Below are 19574 nucleotides of genomic sequence, written 5' to 3'. Positions count from 1 at the left end.
CACATTATCGTGTGTCTAATTGGTTGTTCTTTTTCTGGGTTTTTTGTGTGGGGATCTTCTGAGCGGAGTATGCGGAGCGCTCTGTGACCTATTCTGCCGAACATGTAGTTTCGGCATGCTGTTTGGGAGTCGGTTAGTATTGTTAAGGACCGCCTAGTCCGATAGCCCTCCGCTGCCGCTAGAGCGACGGCCGCTTCTTCAGCCTCGACTACCGTGCAGTCCCGTAGAGATGCGTTGACGATTTCTCGCATATCCGAGTTTATCACCACCGCTACTGCGTTGGGGTTGGTCTGTCTCGCCCTTCTGGTGTATGTGGCTGCGTCCACGTATACCGTTGTTGCCTGGGAAGCTAGGGACTTTTGGATGTATTCGGCTCTCGCCTTCCTGCGTTCTTCGTGTAGGTTGGGGTCCATGTTCTTGGGAATGGGAGCCACCTTGATTGTTTTTCGTATATTGTCCGGGAAATTTTAATGTTCGGGGCCTCATTGTAGTAGCTTCGATGGCGCTGCTGGGCGAAGCACTTGCGGCATGAGGCCTAAACGGCCAGGGCGCGCAGCGCCGCAAAGAAAAGCCGCACAGATCAAGTCGGGGACGAGACAAAGAATGACTTTATTCCAGTGAGTGGAAGCGCAGCAGGTGTATACGGCATCTGGCGCTCAGCGGCACTCTGAGGTGACCGATTCGAAACCGAAACTGGAAGCCGACGCAGGATATTACGTCACATCTCCTTTGAGAGGAAAAAAAGCGCAACTCGCTCTCCTCGCAACAAAGCAAGTCATGAGTTACAGAATAACACAGAAGCGTAAGCGTTACACAATGAAGATTTTTTAATGTAAGTTCTGGACATGTTATTTTTCATTATACAAAGAACAGGATTTTCTACTACTATGACTAATGAACATGTATCATTTAGTTGGCGTTGGCCAAATGGAAAAATAATCGCAGTGGGAATGCTGCTGACTACATGTCATGTTATTGACTTAAACTGAGTTGACTAAAGTGCACATGTTAGCACTGTAACAGGCGTGTTTGGTGATTACATCTTTATTCAATAGAAAAAATTCAGGCGCGTGTAGCTATCACAGACTTTTTTTGAGCGGACATCTTTGGCTTTCCCATTTTAAGAAAAACACACAACATGAAGACTGCAAGTGAACAAGATTGCACTGCAGGTCTGAAGAGTTTCAGTACCCGTCTTGGGAAGACGATGAGATGCACATTTGCATACACATATCACACAGGAAAAAGAATTCACAGAGTACAAGAAGAAGTACAGATTCACAGAGTACAACATCTGCGTGTCCCCGGGACAGCACTTATGCGTGACTCATTCGCCCTGAGCCTGACTCGAGAGAGCTCTGCGGCTGTCATGGATTGGAGATTGTGCGTAGAAAGCACGTTACACTCCCAAGAAGTTGGGATAGTCCCCTCGTGAGGATGCTAAAGACCTAAATAAAGTTCAAAACTTTTTGGCATGAAAGACAAATTCGTATGGCGGCTATTACCGCAGTGAAAATGTGCATACTACATGCTTATGCTGCCAAAATTGTAACGTACAAGAAGTGTATGGTATCCCTTCTACGGGGATGCTAAGAAATCAAGGAAAGTGTTCCTACCACTAGGACCCACTAACAAATCTGCAGTATAGCAGTAAGTACGGTGTGCGCATTGCACCGTTTATGCTGCCAGAAATCCCAGCCATTTGAAGGATACTACTTATGCACTATTTATTACTATTATGAAGGATACTATTATGGACTATGGGAAGGTTGAAACCTCTGTAGAGAGTAAACCAAGGCAGAAAGCTACTTGGAAACATCATCCTTAAACCGTAGGTTGTCTACGACGTGTAGACCTACGGAGGACTGGCTCAGGTTGTAGAGGAGGAACAGCGGAAGTTTTACTCGTACAGGTACCGGAAGGTGTGTCAGTGTCCAGAGTGTTTTCAGCAGGAGTGTCTTGGGCAGGAATGTCGTACGGAGGGTCAGGAGATTTTTCTGCACGGGGTCAACCCGGTGGCGGTGGTGAATCGGGCGGTTCCAAAGAAGTGGCTGCCGCAGGAAAATAGGTACCAGTAGGAACTGGAAGAAAAGGTGGAAGACTATCGTCAGAGGATGTGTCGTCATTGAAATGACTCCTCTCATTTATTGTTTCACCCTGACGTGCCGAGTACTTCACCAGTTTAGAAGCATTCCAACGCTTGCCATGTTCAAGCTCGAAATTACTTCGACCAACTTTGCGATAAATCTTGAACGGACCGGAGTATTTAGGACCAGATTTCCGTGAAGTACGTACCCTAACCAGATCGCCTGGTTGAAACTGATGACATTTGGTTGCGCGCCGACGATCCATATGCTTATTACTATTTTCCTGTTTTTTGACTCTGCACTTCCTGGCGCAACCTTGGACAAGCAAATTCAGGATGAATTGGAGGCATGTTTGTGACGTCCAGACGAGTTCGTGGTTGTCGACTATGGAGCAGCAAAGCTGGAGACACACCGGTAGTCATATGTGGAGTAAACTTGTAAATTGCTAAGTATTCTAAGAACGCAAGCGTGAGGTCTCGCTGTCGCAAAATAGCAATCAGTATGAACTCTTTAAGGACACGGTTAAATCTTTCTACCTGTCCATTGGCCTGTGGGTAGTAAAGAGAAGACGAGAAATGCTTAACGCATCTTTCTTTGAGGAAGTTTTCGAACTCTGCAGAAACAATCTGTGGTCCATTCTCAGACACTATAGCACCAGGAAATCCTTCTCTACTGAATATGGACATGAGATTGCGTATGTTGGCCTCGGATGGGGCGCAAGGCATAAAAGCAACTTCGGGCCACTTGGAATGATAGCCAACCATGAGCAAAGCAAAACGAGAATATTGTGGAGCACGATCAAGGGGCCCTATTATGCCTATGGCTAACTTTTCCCATGGTCTTAGCGGCCATTCGACAGGTTGTAATGGAGCAAAAGATGGCTTGGCAGATTTATCTGCTTGTTGGCACAAAAAGCAGTTTTTCACAAGTTCCTCAACTTGCCTATCCATGTGACGTCACCAGTAGATGCCTCTTAATCTGAGCTTGGTTTTCGTGATGCCTAAGTGACGTTCATAAGCAATAGACAGGAGTGTCTGACATAGGGAAGCAGGAGGAACGATACGTTCACCTTGGAGAAGCGGGTTATCCACGTAGGACAATTCGGACTGTACAGCAGCATATGCCTGTGACTCTGGCGGTAGGTCCGCCCCAGTTCTCCATCCTTTTAATATTTTGACTTATAATGCTTGGCACACTGGATCTGCTTGTGTAGCTGCTTGGAATTCCTCCTTTGTGATACAAGATGAAACTAAAGACGCTATTTCCTCATCTGATGCTGGTTCACATTCGGGAGGGGCAGGTAGGCGTGACAATGCGTCCGCAATGACATTTTGGTCACCTTTACAGTACTCAATGGTGAAATTGTAATATGTCAATCTTGCATTCCACCTTCAAATTCTTAATGGTCGCTGTCTAGGACCCTTTGAAGATAACAATGCGACTAGAGCTTGGTGATCAGTTCGTAGAGTGAACTGTCGACCCCACAAGTAAACATGGCAGTGTTGGCACGCAAACAGACATGTCAATGCTTCCGGTTCGCCTACGAAGTTCCGTCGTTCTGCGGAAGATAACGTACGAGAAGCAAAAGCTACTGTAAAGAGCTCATTTCCGCATATTTGCTGTAGGACCTCTGCATTGTAATAAAATAGGGGCCGTATAACGTAAAACTATTTCAAGATGTTTTTATTCCAATCTCCTGACGTCAAATTTTCGTAACCGCCGACGCAAGCATTGGGCTGTCACCCGCAGGGTTGTCTCAACAGACCAATCAAACGCTCTCCTCGTTCATAAGAGGTCACTTTTGTTTGCTTGAAAAACAAATAACATTGCCTACACTGAGCGGCTTGTCTGATTTAATTGGCTCACAAGAGGCGAGGAGCACGCTCAAGTGGAGAGGGATTCGATGGGGCCGAGCCACTACAAATCGATAACCGGATGAAGGAGGTGGTGCCAGCGTCTGCGATTGGTCCGTTTTCCCTTACTTAGCTTGCGGTGGCTCGTCGACGATCGCGGCGGCATGCAACAGAGGCTTAAGAATGAGGCTAAAACGGTTCCTCAGCAAGGAATAGTTGGGAGAACGAGGTCGTAAACGTGCCGAAAGTGCTAGAAAATGCTACACGGGCACGCAAAATGTTTTATTACGCGCAAATAAACCCATGCTGTCCGACACGTGCGAGTAGCCAGTGCCTGAGCGACTGGCGGCAGCCATCTTTTATTCCTTTCGGAACGGAGCCACCTGCGGCTATTCAGAAGAAAATTCGCGTTTGTTCAGCATATTAATGCATTTTTAACGCGTGCACGTCACTTTGACGCGTTGAGGTCTTGCGGTTTTGTGATGTTGCGTGACAGGCAGGTGAAGTGGATGCAGTCCGAAAGCTCTTGACCAATAGCCGAGGGCTAATGGCGAAAAGGCATCGAATCAGAAATAACAATTTTTCTTTTGTTCGATCAAATCATGCAAAATGACTGTGTACGCGTCATATCAGATGGGGAGCTATTGCCATTTTCGTGACGCCGCTTGAGAGACAGGTGAAGGGGGGAGGGGAGGGTCCACCAAAGTTTCTGACCAATCGCGGACGGCTGGTTGCAGAATTGGAATACAAAAGTTTGGAATAGTTTTACGTTATAGTGCCCAGTTGTGTGCTTCGGCTGATACTTCAAAAGGCTATCAGTTAACTCATCCACAGTAAGTGAAGACTTTGAAAAAGATGCGATACCTTACTTTTCAGCTTTTTTAACAGGCTGGAAGTTCTTTCGTGGTGTTTTTATCACTGGGAGCAGCCTGTAGGAATGGCTCCTACTTTCGCTTTCTTTTAATTTATCTGAAATACACGGCGCGGCAGACGGCTTGCGATAGTTTTCCAGAGATAAAAAATCACGTGGATTCCACGCACTGTGGGAATCGATATACGCGAAGCTTTTTGTGATGCTTGCTTTGATTGAGAATAATCAGCGGTGATGTTGACGCTGAATACTTAATTTCTTCAGTGTTTAGTTAAAGAAGAGAGCGGTGAGTTGAAGTTGAACGTCACCATACGAGGACCACTGCTGTTTGCGTGTGCAGTACACAGAACACAGCAAGACTTGTTTGCTTGAGGTGGTGTTGTGCTTAATTGTTCCTAACCTCCGAGAAGGTTAAACGTTCCATTGCCTCACGCGGCACATCGCATCGTGCCACAAGTGTTACGTCATCTTCCCCCCCCCCCCCATGCATCGGCGTTACTCCAACCCATTTACTGCCTCCTGTGCTTACCTGCTGTCTGTCACTATACATCTCCTCTGCATTGTTGCTCAATAGTACACAGCTAAGCCCTCCAATTTCTGGAATGTGCTTAGCGCAGGCGCTAAGTCACTGCAAGAGCAGGTAGCTTGGTGACGGTCTTCGCTTGCAAGGGTAGAAGCTGCGTCATTGCAAAGGAGACAGCAGTGATAACGGTAACACAGTAAAAAAATGAAATGCTACATCTGAAATACTAACTGTTTTCTTGGATTTTCATTAATAGAATAATTTATCGAGCTTGGAGCTTTCATTATGCACAACTATATAGTTTATCAAATAAAATAGTGCGCCTCCAGTCAATGAAATCGCGTCATGCGTGACCTGTGGTAATCACCACCAAGAGTTGTTAACCACGTGACCTGTGGTAACCACCACCGCCTGGTGTTACATCGGTTTTGTCTGCCATGTTTTCCACTGTGTCGACAGAACTCGCCATCTCATCGCGTTCACATTTCATGGGAACAGTGCGAGAATGTGAAGCACATTGTGTGTAGAAAGTAATTGCTTCCGGCTCAGTTATAGCTTTTGCAACAGAATTAATGAGCACTCCTTGTCGCCCTGTTTTCACGTGTTGAGTGAGTCGGCTGAAGTGCCCATGGTGAACTAGTTTAGTCACCTTATTTATAAAGCAAAGCTTTATTGGCGAACCATTTCGTAACTTTCTGATCGTGCCCTCTGGGTGCGGGTGCTGTCTTGTCAAATAGCTCACGCATTACAGAAGGAAAACTGCCTTAATGGCCCGATCCCGATTGTGGGATCGAACCTGGGCCCTCCAGCCCAGCAGCTCGACACTACGTCCCTTAGGGTACGTACGATAGCGCTATACTGCTATCGTACCAACGTGAACAAGCTCTTAGAGATGATCGCCGCATGCGCCGCATTGTGTATCACGGTGTCTGAGAGAACATGCTCGCGCAACCGACAGGATGCGAACGGGCTGCGTTTGCACAGCTCGTAACATGATTCATGCGGTTTAAGGGAAGACCTTTGGTGTCACTTAGCAATGGCATGACGATCACACACAAGCCGACACCAATTGGCTTCTGTCCTCATTCTTCCAGCAGCGCTTTTTATGCATTTAAAGAAAGTTTCGCTGTATATAGATGACAAGATGCATTGGAGCTACCGCAATTTTAATGTATGAAATTAGGGACAGATGTGGGTGATGTGTAGGGAAAGCTAAAGATTTGTGGTTTAATTACTGCTCTTGCAGTAAATCAGTTATGTACATGCTTCAGAGCGTTGTAAATACATTTAAAGAATGACTACTGGAGAAAAGAAACGGTCACTGAAATTAAATTTCATAAAAATAGGGGGAACAATATGGCTGGTAGGCATGTGAAGTGAATCTTTATTACACATGTGTATGTGAAGAACGGCTTTTGATGAAAATCTTTTCATCAAGTGTTAGAAAATGTTTCGAGCGGCAATCATTTTAGTGTGAGTGGTTTAATAACGGGCAACTAAAATTCTAGGTGACACTGCTAAAATGACAGATTTGCCGGTATTTCGGCTCTGATTCTGCAAAGTGACACAAATGTGCGGTCGGTTTCGAAAAGAAATCGAGACATACACTAAATACTTTGGTACTCCATATGAAACCGCCGTTCTAAATGAAATAAAATGCATCATTTATCTGGTAATGCAGCCGGGTGGAGGTATAAAGCTCGGGAATAGTAGTTTCTGCGCACTCTGCTGTATACGTTGGGATTATTCTTAATACTTTGTAAAATATTGTTTGCTGAAGTATACTTTTGCTGTTGCTTTCTTCAAAGGTTCAATGTGTATGAGGCAGCCGTTTTATTATGGAGAGTTTAAGAGGGAGCAAGTCAACGCGCCCAAGTGTGATGGTACGTACAGATGAAGTTCAGCATAATTTTAAATAATGCTCATGCAGGCTTCCCCTCTGAAGGGAAAGTGCTTTGCTTGCCTGGGCATCTGCCAGACGGACGAAGCATGTCAATTGAAGCGGTTTCAAGCGGGAGGCATGTAGGATTTCTACGCCCCTCCTCTCCCCCGCAGTAACCATGCTCTCACGAAACACAGAAAGAATAAACGAGATAGTTGCCGGGGATGGTTTTGGTGTGGATTTTATACATGCCTAGAAAATGGTTGACGAATATTTCACGGAAACTAGACGAGCGGGTGGGCGTCCAATGTAGGACTTGAACACTGGTGCGGTAGGACACAACGCAGTGTGTAGAGTCATAAATGAGTTGAGCGTCTATTTGGCAACATCGTGTATTACTGTGGGTGAGTGGGCGGCAACGTTTAGTCTCAAGTTTAGGCAACGTTTAGTTCGCAAGAAGGGCATGTGGGTGGTAACAAGACAAACAAAGCTGCATTGAGGGCAAAAGAAGTGGATTGTTAGTAAACAAGAAACAAGCATAGCACAGCCGGCCGCATGCTGTATGGCGACGCTGTGAACTTGTAAGCCAACGTGGCAAACAGGACAGTGTCCCGATTTGGGTGATCGGGCTCGATGTGCCTGGAAATCATATGGGATAGTGTAGGAAGGAAACACTTCAAAATCTAATGGCTTGACAGCCGCTGCTCTCGGTAGGATATCTCAAGGTCGTTTTGTGAACTGTCTTAGAGGCACGAAGAACTTCAATGGATGTGCTTGAAAAACGAACTCGCAATGGTCTCTAACGACAACGTGTGGAGCGCCGTAAAGGGGGAAGATATCGCAAAAAAAAGCTCTTCTAAAGAGCTGCCGGAGTGCAGGGGAGCAGCCTCTGTATGGCGGGCCAAATGTTCAACGGCCGTTAGAATCCAACGATGGCCGCTCATATTGGGAGAAAGGAGGCAGTAAAGCTCAATACCGATGACCCCAAAGGTCGCTGTTGGGCATGAGAGAGCTTGTAGCAGCCCAATGGGACCTGACATCGGGGTTTTGCGGTCTTCATAGGGCAGCAGGAAATGACACGTTTGGCCACACCGCATGACAGGGTCGATAAATTTCGCTTCACACTGTCAGCCAGTACAGCCGTGAAAATGCCGTAGTGGTATATCGAAAATGTAGTCATTTCAGTCTACTTCGTTTCGTTCATTAATATTTGTAGTATCAGAAATCAGAAAGATTTCACGTTCACTCAGTCGGGTACTCACGTGGTTGGGCTTGAAGCAGTTAGCGATGTCTGAAGTCTATTTTCTTTCTGGTTTTCCAGGTATCTTCTTTTACTGGTTCAGAATGATTGTATCCTCATGCGACTTCTCTGTCGCTGAATTTTATCCAGACAGAAGCATGCTTCTCGCACTCTTTGGCCCGTATTCTCAAAGAGCGCTTGTACTAGACTAGTTAGAAAGTGCAAATTTCCGTGATTCCTAGTGCTTGACAAACAATTAGTGAAGGCGACCGGCCAATGCCAAAGAACGCCAAAATTGTTGCGTAAGTATAATGACTCAGTTGATTCATGTTAATCTACTCAGATGCTAAAGCAAGCCAGCTATGCTCGCTCCTCATTCCTTTGAGCCACTGGACCACAGCTCTACAGTTTGCGTGTACCTAAAAGCCAAAGGCACGAAAGTTGTCTTTGTGCTCTGCATGTTCTGAAGTTCAGCTAGTGATGTCAAACTCACTCGCTTGTGTCAATCATGGGGGCAAGTGCATGTGGTCCGCGTAGCCGCGCTGCGTCCAGCGCCCTGACTAACCTGTGAAAGGTCATGCGGGGCCCCGCAGCAAAGCGCGGGCTTTTCCTAGGACACTGCATTGGCCCACGCGTTCCATAATCAGCTCGCCGACGCCGGGTCACTGCTTGTGTTCGCTAGCTCTAACAGCGGTACGTGGGCGCCGCGTTTCTCGAAGGAAGAGGCCGCTTCTTCGAGGAGCGAGGCGCTTCTGCGGGCTCGTTAAATAATGATTATGCGCCACCGGGGTCCCACTCGCGCTGTCCTAAGTCATGTATGAGCGCCCGCTCCTCATGTTTCTGGCGGACGCCTTAACCCGCGGCGAAACAGCTCCCTCGAGGCGTTGCCGCCGTTTCTGAAAGGGGCCCGTATAACGGGGAACAGAAGAAGCCTACCTGTGCCGCCGAAGGACGCTGAATAAGAGATGGTTTTTAATGAAGCCCCGGCATCTGTTGACGAATGCAGGGGCCATCTTCTATTCACGCGGTGCTTCTTATTTTAAGATGCTCATTACTCGATTTATTGCCGTCCGTTTTCATGGCACTTCTTTTTTTTATCACTGCTTTTCGGTCACATGCTCCGGCCGTGCTTAATAAGTTATACGTGACCCACGAATGCGTGACCCTCTTCTTTCAACTCAAATGCGGAGAAGTCGCAAAGTGCGGTATCACGCACTTCTGTAATTAAGTGGCTCAAATCCTCTCATATGGCGCATTCTTATCTCTGTAGCAATTGATATGCCTGCTTCACTTTTTCGACGATGACTGACTGGGCTCAGCGAGCACCTTTGAATAATTTGTGCACCTCTGCTGCACAAAATTTATTTTTACAATCCGGAATTAAAATGTGAACTTTTGTCCGAACCTGCATATATATCATCTCGTACTGACCATCGGCATAAATTGGGCGTTCCACACTGTCGCACGAACCTATTTTTTTATTCATTTATTCCTAAACTACCAATGAATTGAATCATCTGCCGGCCTCAATTGTTAACATAACCGATACATCTGCTTTTAGAACTACTATTGAAGAATACTTTTGTTAATCCGCACTTTCTAATTTTTTTCTTGTTATTATTATACCCTGTTATCTGCACATGCTGTATATTTAGTTCCACTCCCTTCTGTAACGCCTTCGGGCCTTGTAGGTACAATAAATAAATAAATAAAGTGGTGAACGCTTTTATGAGTGCTTGCATATAACTTCTTATTTCTTTTCTTTCCTTTTTCTTGCTGCTTCCCTCTCTCCCACTGTAAGGTAGCCGACCGGGTGTGACCTCCTGAAGCTTCCTTTCTCCTTTATTTTCTCTCTCGCCTTACGTAGGTCGGCGACCGGTTACATACTCTTGGTTATTTATTTAGTTATTTATTTATTTACAGAGTACCTACATCGCCATAAAGGCATTACATAGGGGGAAAGAAAATATAACCAGTAATACAGAAAAGCTTTTGGACAGATATACTCACAAACAGAAGCACTACAATAGCTGTTAGAGAAAGGCATACAAGTAATGTTAAACAAACAGGTTTCAAGATATATGACACATACCTTTGTTTTACACGAGCGCCGTCACAGCATAGAATAGAATAGTTTGTTTCTTGACACATTTACGATATGATTTGATAAACTGTTCCATCGTCTAATTTATTTGGGGAAAAAAGAGTAGTAGAAAGTGTTTGTTCTGCAGTTATAGGCTGAGATCTTTTTGTTGGTATCACAGCGAGTCGATATGTAATCTGGTTCCAGGAGATAGTTATAGCAATTAATACCCCTCTGATTATTATATATTCGGTGCAATAGTTTAAGCCTTAACTTCTGCCTACGCATATGTAGTAGATCTCATCCTAAAGTGGCCTTCATTGCGGAAACGCTACAGTACGGGCTGTAATTATTGCCAACAAACCTTACTGCTTGGTTCTGTAGTTTTTCGAGTCTATTAACGAGGTAATCTTGATAGGGATACCATATTACACAAGCATAATCAAGTATTGTTCTAAGATGTAAGAAGTATAAAGTTTCTTTAACTTCGCGTGTTGCCTGTTTAAAATTTCTGCAAATAAAATGTAACATCCTACTATCTTTTTCTATGACAGTGTCAATCTGTTTACGCCAAGTCAGTGATTCGGTAAAATAGACTCCTAAATACTTATATTCAGACTGTATGTCGATAAGCGTGCCATTGATGTTATATCGGTGCTGAAATTTAGGTAATTTTCTGAAAAAACTTACGCTACTGCACTTTTTTATATTTAAATTCATGTTCCATTTTTTACACCAGATCGCTACCATATCTAAATGTGTTCGCAATGTATTTGTGCCATCTTCAGTGGTAATTTCTCTGTAGATCACACAGTCATAAGCAATTAGTTTTATGGGTGATGTAATTAGTTGGACAACGTCATTTATGTAGATTAAAAATAACAAGGGGCCCAGTACGCTCCCCCTGAGGAACGCCCGAAGCAACAGTTGTTGGTGAAGATGCAGCGTTGTTTAGGACGACAGACTGGGTTCTTCCGTTTACGTAGTGTCGTATCCAATTTTGAACGTTTTCGTTTATATTTAATGCAGCAAGCTTTACATCTAGGAGCTTATGGGACACAATATCGAAAGCTTTTTGAAAATCAATAAAAGCCGCATGTACCTGACTATTGTTATCAATGGTTTTAGATAGGAAGTGCTGGAATTCTATTAGTTGTATGTTGCAGAAATAACCTTTCCGGAATCCGTGCTCGGAAGGTGTAAAGAAAGCGTTTGAGTCAAGGCATGCAGATATGTTACTACATAAAATGTATTCGAATATCTTGCAACATATTGACGTTAGTGAAGTCGGCCTATAGTTTTCTCTGAGTTTTCTATCGCCCGATTTAAAAACGGGTGTCACGCTTGCCGTTTTCCAATCTTGGGGAATGAGGCCTGTTTCAAGGAAAAGCTTATAAATGATCATTAAATACGGAGAAATGATGCTATGACACTCTTTAAGGACCACTGGGGATATTCCATCACGTCCAATTGCTTTTGTGTCATCTAAATGCCGTAATAAAGAATCGACGCCACTAACATCAAATTCAATGTCTGGCATCATATCGCCTTGATTGTCGTTGTTCAAAAGCGAAGACTCCCCAGCAGATACTAGCGAAAACACAGATTGGAAGTACTGGTTGAAGCATTCCGCCCTCTAATAGTCTGACGTCACGGTTTTGCCGTCAATAGTAAAAGATGGTATTGATATGTCTTCTTTTTGATTTTGTTTTACATATTTCCAAAAAGATTTTGGGTTTCCTCTCAAGTCCCTGTTTAATTTTCAACAGAGAATTTATCTTTGGCAGATTTGATTGTTGCTTTCGATAGCTTATTTATCTCTCGCAAGCGTTTCTGATTTGCCAGACTGGTGTCGGCAGAAAACGTTTTATACGTTAGTCTTGCTTTCCTTATAAGTTTGCGTATTTCTACGTTAAACCAAGGTTTTTGTTTTTTTCGTTGCCGCAGGTACCTGCATGGAACATGAATTTCGACTAGTTTAAGTATTTTGTATCGAAATGCTGACGACAAAGTTAACGGACAGCGTGCGTTTGACATATATTGGAAAGTAGGAAATACATTTTCAATTTCGGTCCTGATAGCAGCATAGTCTCCTCGGTCGTAGCTGTACACTTTTCTTTGCGGAATTTGCGCCATCCGTACTCGCTGTATGTTAAGTTCTATGACAGCTGCCCTGTGGTACACTAATACCTGGCCAAACCGTAACGTTTGATATTATGTTCGGCTCATTGCAAAGTACTAAGTCTAAAGTTGCATTTTCTCGCGTAGGTTCTAGTACGTACTGCTGCAATCCATTTAATCCGAGAATTTATTCGAACTCTGTGTAAATACGGGACCTATTACCAGCCACACATCCGGCATTCCAGTTGAAGTCTGGCAAATTGAAATCCCCCCGTAGAAATACGCTATTAGGCAGAAGAGATAGCATCTCAGACAGCAATCCTAATGAGTCGCTGCTGCCGGGTGGCCGGTAGAATGTCCCGTACACTACATTGTTTACGTTAGGTAATTTCATAGGGCACCAGACAGACTCAGAAGTGTTTTCAAATAACATTTGTGTACTTGACAAGGCATTTGATATCAAAATGAATACTCCCCCGCCATGTCCATACCTATCTTTCCGATAGACAGTAAAACCAGGCGGAAAGATTTCTACATTAGGTATGTCCTTGTCTAACCATGATTCGGTGCCCATCACAATCTGAGGTTTAACAGTGGCTACTAAAGACATGAAGTTATCGACTTTGTTCTTTATGCTGCGACAATTTATAAGCAGGACAGAGAGCCGTTCAGGCTGCGAGCAACGTGCTGAGTTATCTTTCGGAGGAACGGAATTCGGAATGCGTCGTTTGCCTCTGTCCAGTCGCGCATGCGCCTGAAGTGGAACTGGCATCCGCATATCCCTATCCCAGACAAACGTTTGCCCATTGATGATCAATTTATCATAACTCAAACGAACACGATATTCTTTGTTTTCTCTTTTTTCTTTCGCATAATTCCAAAGCTGACGTATTTTTTCTTGTACGGCTCGGCTGAAATCTTCAGAGATGCTGTACGAAGTGCCTATTCTTCTATAAGCGTTTTTAAAGACGTTTCTCTAGCCTTCCACCTTGAAAAGCATGGTACTATGGGACGGTATTTGCCATCTCTGAAAACGCCTAAGCGATGAGTCTGTTCAACCGAAATATCATCAAGTTTCATCACATCTTTGCATATTCCACTAATTAGTTTTTCAGACGCTTCCCACGTCTCGTTATGCTCTCTGTCAGGCAACCCGAAAAAGACCAGATTCTGTCTACGGCTTCTATTTTCTAAGGCATCTAGTTTAGCCATAAATTTATCTTCCATTTTTTCCACCCGAGCAATACGACTTTCTACATTGTTTGTCTTCTCTATTAAGCCCGTCATTGTCTTGTTGTAATTTCCGTTAACTTCGCAAGCACAGTTTCCTGGCCTGTTTTTATTTCCAAGAAGATCCTTTCAATGGTTGTCATTTGGTCACGTTCAACTGCATTCATGGGCCCTGGATTTAGTTCTACATCCCCCGATAGGAGCAGTAAGCTTTGGGAAAGAGTCAGACAGCCGTCGTAGAGGGAGGATAGTATAGCATCAACGAAGCACAGGCTGGCATGTTCAAGACATTCAATCATTTGTCGCTTGCTAATGGTTGAGTTACTTTGAGAGAAAGAAGTGGAGTTAGGCAGGCAATATAAAAGGTAGGGCACATAACCCGTGTACCATTAAAGCTACAGAATGGGTCCTTAGGGAAGGAAAACGTTCTCGCAGAAGGGCAGAAAACCAGGTAGGGTGACGAAATTTCCAGCCGCAAGTTCGAATCAGCTAACGGACGAAAGTTGTAATTCAAGATTGCTGGAAGAGGCCTTCGTTATATAGTGGACATAATGATAGGCTGATGATAATTATAATGATGATGATAATGATGATGTTGGAATGAGAACGACATCTACCAGGAAAACAATAACTGTCTCGCTGTATGCGTGCAATTAGAACATTCCATTGCAAAAGTCGAGCGATCAGTTATCGTTTACTGGTGTTCTCCCTCACAGGGACTGATTAAGCATACCCTTGCCTACATAGCTTCCATAATCTAATTGTAAATTTCGTATTCATAGGGTAAGTAGGCCCTTGCGGTAATCTGACCTCAAAAGGGCTGCTACGTGTCTTTTCTGTGGCATAGTGGGTGGAGAGTACTTGTCGCTTAGACAATATTACGTTTTTTTTTTCATTTCGCTCCTAAGGTTGACCCTTCATTAGGATAATAATATCAACTCCACTTTGAAAATTCGGCACCCTGAAGAGGGCAATATTTATTGCTATTTGAGGCATCTGCTCATTCGTTCCATAGTTATTGGTCAAATTCTAATGGCGCATTTGGAGGAGCTGCTTAACTCTGCGAGTGAGCACCCCTTTCTTGCATACAGCAACGTCTTTCAGCCCCTTATTGATAAATGCACCTTAAGTAGAAGCGTATGCTTGAATTCATTCAGATGGCGTGTGGCGTGATGCTCTTTAGATAGGTGCCCGGGGTTATGTTATGCTCCTTTCCGTTGTTCCTTCCGTCTCGGGCCCCAAAAGGCACCTAGCGCAATATAGGCTTCAATCGGTGAATTTCTCTGATTACCAAACGTCTTCCCATGCTTACCATCGCGTACTTGTAGGCGCACAAACCTACGCCACGATATATTGTAGAAGAGCCGCCGGGTACGGGCACACATCTGCTGAACGCCCAAACCACAGAGTTTCATACCAGGGAACTTTGGCTGTAGTGTCTACGAGAGCTAGAAGCGTGGTGTTACACTTTGCATGGGAATTATGGTAAGTACGGGGATTTGCTCAGACTTCCCCTTCCTGGCTTCAAACGCTTCGTGACTTTGTAAGCCCATCATTTCAAACAAGCTACGGCGAAATAAATAATAAAACCGACCACGCCTAAGCAATTCTTATCAGTTGTGAAAGCGAAAACAATAATATCTAATTGAATGCCACTGAGCGATTCTACGAGTTATGAACTCCTCGAGGGCAAGCGAGCGTGTTCAGATGCTTGGGGCGTTTTCACGTGGCCTTACCCAGGCGCAATTAAAACGCAGGCGAGAGCTTGCGCGGGCAACAAAAGCGCGGATAAAACATGCTTCCAAGAGGGACAGCGAGGATGACGTGGCATCGGGGCGATGCCCACTACCCTCACGCAATACCTGGCGCGCTAGCGTGGAAGCAGGTGTTGCGTACGCTATGTTTCGTCGAGGAGCGCTCATGCAGTGACGTTGCAGCCAATGGAAAATTAGGTGCCGTTTCGCTCCTACAGATGACAGAAGCCGGCTATTTAAATGGGCCATTTCACGCATTCGCATCAAAATAAGCAGCAATAAAATTGCCTAATGGCAGGATTTCAACACAGTGCATCTAGTATGGAAGCCCAATATTCAGACCATTATGCCACATACGTGTGCATCGACAAGACACCTAGAAGGCTGTTATGGATTTCTCGCGCTCCTTTCGATTTCTCCTACGGAGGCACAGTTAGAACGCAGGTGAGAGCTTGTGAGGGCAATACACGTGCCAAAAACTCTAACAGCGAGAGAATTGCGTCTGCGACAACAGAGAGAAGCTCTTGCAGAGAACGGGTTGGAACGCAGACGAGCGCGTCGTGGGGCAAATTGTGCTACAAAAAATATTTGCTGGCTGTCCCATTATCTAGAGTAGATATATGCATGAAAAGGCAACCGGCAAAGGAGATTGGTTGGAGATGATGGTGGTCGTTACAACGTCTTTATTGAAATTCATGGCGGGGTGTCAGGGTGGCCCCCGTTGTGGGCGACTCCCTCGGCCCAAATGACGATTTTCAGTTGTTCCCGCAGCTCGGCGGCAGTCCCAAGTAAGGCCTCCCACGTAAGTTTGGAGGGGGTTGACAAGAGAATTTTGGGTGGACGTGAACACCTATATCCGCAGAGGTAGTGGGCTTGCGTTACCAATTCGTTCGTTACAATTTTGACATGTGGGGACACTCCCCATTGGTGATAATCTCCAGTCTCTGCGGGCTAAGGAAAGAGTCTGTCTGAAGCTGGCGAAGGACGGTGGCCGGCGCTCTGGTAAGGTCCCGATAAGGCGCCGGGTAAGTATGGCTCATTTGTTTATACAAGTTTGTGATTTCATTATATGTGGTCACCACCGCAGTCGGAGAATCTGAGTCGGAGTGGCGTGCCTCCCGGCTTGTTAACCCTCGGGCGATACGGTGCGCCTCCGCACGTCCCTAGCTACAATATTAAAATGGGTGTAGTCCATGTTCGCAACGGCACAACCCACCACACGACCACGCACCACGCCATGTTCTGCACTGGTCTATATATGACGTTGCCGAGCTAGAAGAAGAAAACCGGCCGAACGCCGCACGACAGGCAGCGATAGACGCCATGGAAAGAGCGCGCATTGCCCAGCTAGAAGAATGAATTGAATTTTGCGGTTTTACGTACCAAAAAGACTGTTATTTTAAGGCACGCCGTATTGGTGGACTGCCGATTAATTTTGACCACCCGGGGATCTTTAACGTTCCCCCAATGCACGGGACGCGGACGTTTTCGCATTTCGACTCCATCAAAATGCTGCTGGCGCAGCCGGGATTTGATCCCGCAACATCGTGCTTAGCAGCGCAACACCATAACCGCTAAGCCACCGCGGCCGTTGGAAGCGCCTGAAGGAGGCGCCATGCATCGTGGTGCCATCTCTCGAGATGACGCAAAACCCGCTCCGTGGAATTTGCGGGCCGCTGGCGTTGAGCGCTCAGCGCCAAAAGATGACAAATAAGTGTATATTGCCCTGTATCTGCCTTCAGAGCGTTGCTATTGGAAATGACAAATAAATCTTCAGAGTGCTAGAAGCAACGGCTTGAGTGATATTGTGAGCATACATGAAGAAATTGGAAGCAATTTTTATTGTAACTTGTTTGGGCAGTAACTAGTCCAAACGTAATGTAAGTGCAGTCCAGTCTCGTACAAAGGCCAGACTTTTGCTTTGACTGGTTTCCCGAATGATCTTTTTTCGGTCTCGCAAACATGCCCGGATGCTCTCGTTTGAGTGTCCGGGTAACGGCTCTGGCAGTTGGTGGTGATGGCGGTGTTGCAGCAGGCTGGGTTAGCCTGGCATACATAGCCGGCAACTGACTTTTGGCTCAAGGGCACGTGAATGAAGCCGACAACCGGAGGTAATATCATTACATGTTTAGAATTGCCGGATCCCACGCACTGTGGGAGTCGATGTAAGCGAAGCTTTGTATGCTGCTTGCTTTTATTGGGGATTGCTGTTGCTTTGAAGCGGTGATGTTGCTAGCTAATGTGCAATTGCTTCAGCGTTTAGTCCGATAGGACAGTGGTGAGTTGATCTTAAGCATAAGGTTACCTCGCGTGCACCACTGCTGTTTGTTAGCGTAGTATGCAGAACACACAGGGAGGCGTGATTGCTTGAGGCGTTGTTGTGCGTCATTGTTAATAATCTGTGAGAGAGTTAAGCATTGGCGTTACCTCACTTGGCAAATCACATCGTGGCATAAGTTTTAAACTTCGATTGAATTATGGGCTGTACGTAATTCAGTTATTATTATTATTGTATGTACACACGGCATACATAGATTCGCAGTCTGCGAGACATGTCGCTGCGTAAGTAAGACGCTCCTGCTCTACATGACGCTTTTCCTGGGCCTGTGTGTCCTCGACGCTGAGGGCACGCTTTGGAGACATCTTTCAGGTGCGTGTTTACGTGCTCCGTCTGCATACGCGGCCAGCATGCTGCTGAGAAGCCTTCTCTATAGCCACAGGCTATAGACGATTGTAACGTTCGCACTATCACAGCCCAGCAGCTGCATTTGTGTCGCCCCGGAAAGCCAGCACAGCATGCGCCATATGCACAAACTGTGAAACGCTGGCGCCGCGGCGCCGGCCAGGATGCACGGAGGCGAATGCTATCTGGCGGTTTTGCCAGAAGCCCAATGGCGTGCGCTATCAAGACCACAGCACCAGCGCACGGAGAGCCGGGAAAAGAGACAAAGAAAGCTTCGGTTTAAAAAAAGCACGAGAACATTTAGTGATGCCAAAGCATTATATGGCTCATGAAGCGGAACATTCGGTGGTGTCGCCGGAGATCGCGCAAAAAGCCACGTGGTATCAGAGACGTGCTTGTGACATTGCTTGCGTGTTTGAGTCTTCTCCCACAGCTGGCTCCGGTGCCGCTCATCATACCCGCACTCCCATACTGCCCCTCCCTCTACGATGGCTCTAATGGTGCTGGCGCACTGCCAGTCGGTGCGCTTCTTTCGGTTACTTATGACGTGCGCTTCGATAGACGAACCCTCGACTTCAACTTCTCAGTCAGTAGCTGCGCCCGATTCCTTTGTATGTCCAAGCAAGTGCGCCAACGAGGCCGAGGCACGTGATGCGACAAATAATACAAGAGAACGGGAAAATAATACCATTACATTCCCTAAAACGAGTCGTCATAGGAAGACGTCATGATGCTTCCGCATTCATCCACGCAGGGATATCAAGTTTCCTGCCCAGAGTTCACTGGTGCTCTGGGCTTCTCGCTGTTATGCAATTTTTTACGTTTTTGTCATTTTTGTGAGAGTCATTTCATCAAGGATGAGCAAGAATATGTTCCCACGACCACCTGAACAAGGTCAGTCGTCTACTTCATCGCTCATGTTTGGACGACGTGCCTTTGCCATCTCGGACCAGCTTGATTTCTGGGAGAGCTCAACGCCAGAAGCCATGGACTCTGACAGCGCGTACACCGTAGTCTTGGGCCGCCGTATGAAGAAGATGCGCCGTATGTGGACTGAAGCGACTTCATCGAATCAGAGTGAGCAGCAATTCTTCATGGTTTTTTACGTGCCGCTCTCGCCGTCACACAGCATGAACTCCCTCAGCAGGCAGTTTGTAACCGAATATTGTCACGTGGTCGTGACTTCAAAGAACACAGTAGCAGTACTGTGAAAGACAAAACTAGCTTTTATTGGGCGAACCTGTGCC

The 19574-nt window shown here is 45.7% G+C and overlaps 1 protein-coding gene and 1 pseudogene across 2 annotated transcripts in view; one reads left to right on the top strand and one right to left on the bottom strand.

Annotated features, from left to right (window-relative positions):
• The window catches only part of LOC126538376 (uncharacterized), a 174423-nt pseudogene extending 160901 nt beyond the window's left edge, over positions 1 to 13522 (bottom strand).
• LOC126538488 (FMRFamide receptor-like) overlaps positions 1 to 19574 on the top strand; it is a 1022731-nt gene that overhangs the window by 694210 nt on the left and 308947 nt on the right. The gene's annotated exons all lie outside the window — the stretch shown is intronic.

The sequence above is a fragment of the Dermacentor andersoni genome, chromosome 4 (genome assembly GCF_023375885.2).
Source record: "Dermacentor andersoni chromosome 4, qqDerAnde1_hic_scaffold, whole genome shotgun sequence".
In the NCBI taxonomy this organism is placed as follows: Eukaryota; Metazoa; Arthropoda; class Arachnida; order Ixodida; family Ixodidae; genus Dermacentor; species Dermacentor andersoni.
This window is presented reverse-complemented; position numbering and strand designations above follow the sequence as displayed.